At 34.9% G+C, this 6,921-nt stretch overlaps 1 long non-coding RNA gene across 4 annotated transcripts; it reads right to left on the bottom strand.

The window, feature by feature from the left end:
• Positions 1–3,856: 3,856 nt before the first annotated feature.
• LOC127094863 (uncharacterized) lies at positions 3,857–5,949 on the bottom strand. Of its 4 annotated transcripts, none has more exons than XR_007792654.1 (3): positions 5,695–5,884; positions 4,725–5,173; positions 3,857–4,391 (listed from the first exon to the last, which is right to left on the bottom strand). It is a non-coding gene; the product is annotated as an uncharacterized LOC127094863 (long non-coding RNA). The 4 variants fall into 4 exon arrangements; XR_007792655.1 differs by having other exon boundaries at positions 3,857–4,260; XR_007792653.1 differs by having other exon boundaries at positions 3,857–4,376; positions 5,695–5,883.
• Between the last annotated feature and the right edge of the window lie 972 nt (positions 5,950–6,921).

Here is a 6,921-nt window from a genome sequence, read left to right as displayed (position 1 = left end):
TGTATACCCATTTCACATCAAATTTCTTCTTCCCTTTTGGAAATTCGACTAGTGTCCAAGTATCATGATCTTCTATGGATTTTATGTCATCCACCATAGCTTTCATCCACCTTTAGTCTTTCAATGCTTCAGATGCATTGATTGTCTCAGTATCTGCTTAGAAGGCATAGTGTATTAACTCACCTTCATCATCAACCACATCATCTGATGTGATTACACATTCCTGCAGACTTGCAGGCGTGTTTCTGGTTCTTTGAGGTTTTCTTGTGCTAGCTCGACCTTCGACAACTTCTTGTCGAACTTATCTAACAGCTTCATTATATGGTTCATCACACATGATTCTCATTGAATCCTTCTTGATGTTCTTAGTCCAATCCTATTCCACTACTCATTTACGATCACATACATGCTGATTGTGACTTGCTTGATCACTGGGTTGAACATTTTGTATCCACTAGTCGGGTGATATCCCACCAGGATCATCTGTCTTGACTTATCATCCAACTTTCAAGTGACTTAAACTTGGTTTGGCATCAGACCAACATTATTCTGGTGCAATACCTTAAGTCTCTTTGTCAGACATTTGTGTAATATATATGTTGCAGTCGATACAACCTCACCCTATAGCTCATTTGGGAGATGTTAGCCTTTTAACATACTTATTACCATATTCATAATGGTTATTTTCTTTCTTTTAGCAATAACATTTTGTTAAGGAGTGTATGGTGGCACCACCTCATGCACAATTCCTTCTTTTGTACATAGTGTGTCAAAATCTTTCAACACATACTCTTCATCTCCATTTGTCCTCGGAACCTTAATCTTGTGACCACTCTGTCTTTCTACCATTGCTTTGAACTTGGTGAAAACATCGATCACATCACTTTTTTCTTGAGTAAGTAGGTCCACAACTTTCTGTTGTATTCTTGTGTTGCTTTGCTTGAACACATTCTTCACATACTTCTTATGGAATATAAATTTCTGATAGGCGTGAAACCATGTTGTTCCTCTTCATATTACTAATGTCATTAAAATTTAAGTGACCAAGTCTATAATGTCATAACCATTCATCTCTGCTAACTGTAGTTGCTAGGCACTTGTGTTCCAACACATCATGCTAAATCCTGAAGGTTATATTATGAGACATATGAGCCTTCAAGATTAACATGTTACTCGAGTCGATCATTCTCATCATTTTATCTTCGAATAATACTTTGTAATTTCTCTCGATCACCTGGCCTATATTTAGAAGATCACTCTTCATGCCAGGTATGTACAACACATTTGAAATTACTATTTGTTTATCATCTTTTCTCCTGATTAGAACTTCATCAATATCTTTAGCATATATGGTATTGTTGTTTGCAAATTTTACCTTTTTCTTCAACGAGGGGCTGATGTTGATAAACCAATATTTGCTTTCAGTCATGTGTGACAAACAACCTGAGTCGAGATAATTAATCTTTGAATATTTCTTCTTCTTTTGTTGTGACCATTAGTATCACTTAATCTTCTTCTACAAGCTTTGCATCACTTTCTTGATCTTTCTTGCTTCCTCGACATTGACTTGTACTTGTACCACCACCTCTGTGATTGCCTTAGTTAGAAGATTCTCTCTGATTTGATGAACTACCTTCTTGATGGTTTCCTTTGCCTTTGCCTCCATTCCATTTTCCTTTGCCTTTCTTTTCTTTAGTCGTCTGAGCCTGCAAAGCCAGTCAGTTTTCGACTTGCCGGTAGTTCTTCCAGTCATTCTTTGTTTGTGAGATTCAAGCGTCCCTTGAAGCTCTTCTTTTTTCATACTTGAAAAGTCCTTCGATTCTTCTATGGCTACTACCACATGATCAAACTATGAATGTAATGACCTCAAAGTCTTTGACACTACAGATTTTGATGTCAACACTTCTCCACACGTTTTGATTTGATTCACCAGTTTCGCTACTCTGGTGAAGAAATCAATCACATTTTCATTGTATTCCATCTGAAGCAATTCATACATTCTTTTGTGAGTTTGTAACCTTACCTCTTTCACTTTCACAACGCCTCCAAATGATATTTCCATAATGTCCCATGCTTTCTTTGCAGAATCTATATCAACAACTTTCTCAAAGTTGTTTGGATCAACACATTGATGGATTAAAAAGAGAGCCTTATGGTCTTTCTTCTTCAAATCTTTGTGTGCAACCTTTTGTTCATCCGTAGCATTCTCTCCAATTGGGGTTACTCCATTCTTCACAAGATCCCAAAAATCTTGATAACAAAAAACAACTTTCATTTGCTTACACAAATTCTCATAATTCTTACCATTCAAGATTTAAATATTTACTAGAAAATGCTTGTTCGAATGATTTATCATGATTCAATGCTTCCCAAAGATCACACAACCAGTGCTCTAGACACCAGATGTTGGGAAAACTCCAATCTTGAAGTTAACCGAATCAATCTTGATGAACAAGGACCAACCTTTCTGATTGATCACGCGTCTTGTTATTCCCCTTTTACTCAAGTGAAACAATCACTTATTGGTTGCAAGATGATTCTACAATACACAGAGAATTGAAAGAAGAAAACAAGACAATTGAAATAAGAGAAAAAAGAAATTATGGAGGAAGAAGAAGAAGATTGTATCATTGTGCAAACTGAACTCTAAGTGTTTGTTACAATGTGTGTTAATCACAATTGTGATTTCTAAAACTACACAATGCTACTATAAAACTCCTTACAAAACTTCTTATTCTATCTTACAAATGAAATAGATTTTCTCTCTATTTTAAATGAGATTACTTGCACTCCAAATAATCACAAAATAACTAACTCAACTAAAATTAAGCAAAGACAGTTTTTACGATTCTATTGAGGTTGACTCCTTCTCTTATAAACGTTAACTATTTCTCTTTCTAAAAATAAACTTATAAAATTATAAATTTAATACTCCAACCAATTTTTTTAATAAACATCATTTATTCTATGGAGTTTTATATTTAGGGAGGAAAATAATATTAAAAATAAGTTGATCTATCAAGACAATATATTGTTATTCCGAATAAAATAAATAAACTCAATAATAAATTGTCTAAAATATTTTATAGTTAAAAATATAAAAAGTAAACAGTTAGAATATTATCATTTCATAATCACACCAAATGGATCAATTAAATAGATTGTTTGATAAATAATTAAAGAAATAAAATTAAAATTCTAACTAATTAATAAAAAATAGAGATAAAATTAAAAGTTCTAACTAATTAATAAAAAATAGAGATAAAATTAAAAGTTCTAACTAATTAATAAAAAGATAGAGATAAAATTAAAAGTTCTATCTAATTAATAAAAAATAGAGGTGTTACATATACTATATACTCTATACCTCACTACATTTTTAAATGATTGGAATCACGATGTTTTTGACATACCAATGAATCTTAGATGTTGATCGGAACACCAAGTATTATCACTTGAAACCATCTTAAGAAGAAGAAAACAAATTTTTGACACTTGAAACCATCTTAAGAAGAAGAAAAAACAAATTTTTGACTGAGATAATACTGGTAACTGGATTAAGGAGCTTAAGAACTTGAAAGCTATAGTTTGTTAGTTGTGTCAATCTTTTTAGTGAGGAAAGAATAGATAAGGATCTTGTGGTGGCTTGGAATAGTTATCTAAATTTAACGGAAAGCCACCATAATAGGTTGAGTGCCATAATCCAGATTTCAGAATGTAAGAAAGCTCTCTAGAGATAGGTCCACATAGAGGATGACTATCGCGCTCTCTAGAGATAGGTCCACATAGAGGATCACTGTCGCGCTCTCTTATTCCAACAATGCTAAGACACTATGGTTAAATATATATGCCAACGTGCAAAAGATCAGTGTTCTTGCGGTGAACAACTGAAGCCAACATTTATTTTGTATCAGGATTCATGGAATGAAAGGGTACATTAGCAAGTTTATGCGGTAAAAAAAATCTGCTATGAACTTAAAATCTCACAAGGTTTGGTGAGAACAATGAATGGTTTTATACATAACATGTCTCCTCATACAAGAGCCTATTCAGGGCTTGATTGGTGGATAATACACAGAACAGGCATACTCAATCTTGTTTTTATCATATAGGTTCTAATATCACATTGAATGAACTGACATCTCATGCTCATTATGCAAAATTGCTAAAGTTCAAAGTATGCTTGCAGTTGTTAACTGGAGACCAAAGTTTCTTTCATCTTCGACGATCTGAAATATTTGGTCGAACATTACTCATCTCCTGTACCATAGACCATGGAATGAGAGAATGCAGTGTTGATTCCATTCTATCCTATTTTCAGCAATCTGAACAATTGTATCTTTTACTATTCAATCACATTCCACTCCATTGTACCCCTGGAAGTAACAATTCTGAAATATTCATTTACTTTCCATTGGTTCTCATTTGTAGTGGTGCTTAATATCATTTGTAGTGGTGCTTAATAGTATAAGACTAAAACATATGCAATATGATACCAGTAATTAGCTACATAAGTACTTCTAATGATTGGGTAGAAAATAATACCCACAAAACTTTGGAAGGAAAAATGAGATTCAAATTCTAACAATGTCCACAATGCACAATCTAGTCGAGGACTACCTCGAATGATTCAGTTGAATAGAGAAACCAAAAAATCTTATTTCAAGCCAACAGCACCCATTATGGTAAAGAATAGTAATACCGGTGACAGTAAACAAGACTACCTGACTTTTGTAACTGGTAAGGAATATTAGAATTCTGTAGGCTCTACTTGGAAGGCTTCTCAGTAGATGTGGAACCCTTTTCAACCACTCTGGCCGAACTAGCAGGTTGTTCAGCCTCAATGAGCTCACGTAGTCTTTGTTGAAGTTTGCGTACACTGTCTTCTGTCTTGCGAAGCTTTCTCCATCTATAGGTAGTCCAGAGACCAAAGCCACCATATACAACAATATAAGAAGCCCATACATAAGGATAAGCTTCCGCATGCTCTTTGATTTTTTGATACCGTTGTTCCAATGAACCTATAAAGCCCGAAGCTGAAGGGCCGTGGACTACTTGATCCTCATCAGTTTTCTGGATAAGTGCGGCAGAACTTAGTGCTGGCTGGTTTTCATTATTTGGTTGATTTGCCATGTTCTTAGCTCGAGTGTTCCAGCTATGGATAATTTAAAAACTGCATAATCAACGACACTTTTCAGTACTGCATAATTTGAGAAAATACAAGAGAATAACACTAAAAGCCTTATACAATAGCATCGAGCACTAGCTGATCAAGAGTCCTAAGTTGTTAATCTCAAATAGAGTTGCCTAATACTATATCGGTTTAGCGGATAGCAGAGTTATCAATCCCTAATAGCAGCGTCTAGAGACCGGCCCCAAAACAGTAGCAGCTCTAATTCTGCAAGATACAAAATTAACAAAGAAGACTCGTAGAATCTAAACCCCTTGAATACAAAAAAAAACAGTAGCAACTTTTATTCTGCAAGATAACCAAACTCTGCAAACAATTACTATCCCAATAAAAAGGATTCCGAAGTGCCAGCACAATCCCAGTAAGGATTGGAGCTCTGTTGTGACGCAATTCTATGCTATTAGATATACAAATCGAAGAGAAATCGCATTACAGGGAAGCACCAGGAGAGTGAAAGAGAATTCGAAAAAAAATAGAAAAAAAAATCCTGATGACTAACTCACTGTTTCTGGCCGCCGACGACCAACTCCGGTTGCGTTGAATCGGCGCTGCGGCGTCACCTTCTTTTTTGTGATACAACAACAGCGAAGCGTCACCGCTGCATTTTTTTATTCGACTAAGCTGGTGATTTTTGTTGCGTTAGGGTTTTGGTTAAATCAAGATTCAACTTATTAAAAGAATTTTAGTCCAAATTAAGGGTGAGACCATAATTATGAAATTAAAAAAAAAACTTAGGTTATGTTTGGATTGATGGAATATAACGGAGCGAAGCGGAATGAAATATGACGGAATGGAAATGTGCGAGCAGAATGAAATATAGATCACACTCAATTGTTTGGTTACTTTATTAAAAATGTCTCATTCCATCACATACATCACAAATTGGATGGAACAAAAAATAGAGATTTGGATGGAACGGATTCCATCATGCTCAATTCTATTCCATTCATTATTTGCAAATTCAAACAATGCAATCTCATTAGTGACCACTTCACTTCATTCCATTTCATCCCATACCACCAATCCAAACATACTCTTAAAAGACAGTTTTTTAAGGGGAAATGACTTAAAAATCGTGAAACAACTAAATGGAACATATGGATCTTGTACAAATATAAGTTTACCAAGCCAAGAAGAAAAGGATCTAGCTCCTGCTATTTTTTTCCTCTTGCCCTTGCTGCCTTAATTAATTTCAGCCTTCTGATTTTTCAATGACAAAAAGGAAAATATTTGCATTAAATAACTAAAGAGATTTAATCCATTGGCCAGGAATCACACAGGAGACATGGGCATCAGAAAAATAGTGGGAGGTGATTTGTTTCCGGAAGAGAAGGGGTTAGAGGAAGTAATTCAAAACTCACCTAAGAATGGTGGATATCCTAATCGCTCATTGATCGCAACATTTGTCCATGGATTGTAACATTCGCTCATTAGTCGCATCATATCCTTCTATTGAGTTTGAGACATATCATTTCTAGTTCATTTACGAAATATGGTGAATGACGCGTCCTTAGGCATTAACGGTATGGAAAGCTCAATCAAATTGGGGAAACCATGTTCTCCAGAATAATATGGGGAATAACGGTTTCCATGTCCCACGCTCATGAGAGAAGAGCAAAATAACGTTAATTGGGTCTAATGATTCAGACCCAGTAAACCTTTATATATATATCAACCATAGGGTTAAAAATGGGCATTCAATTCACCAAAGATCAGAGATACAAAACATT

Source organism: Lathyrus oleraceus, chromosome 6 (assembly GCF_024323335.1).
Source record: "Lathyrus oleraceus cultivar Zhongwan6 chromosome 6, CAAS_Psat_ZW6_1.0, whole genome shotgun sequence".
NCBI classification, from domain to species: Eukaryota; Viridiplantae; Streptophyta; class Magnoliopsida; order Fabales; family Fabaceae; genus Lathyrus; species Lathyrus oleraceus.
The sequence above is the reverse complement of the archived record's forward strand: the minus strand, read 5'-3'. Positions and strand labels throughout refer to the sequence as shown.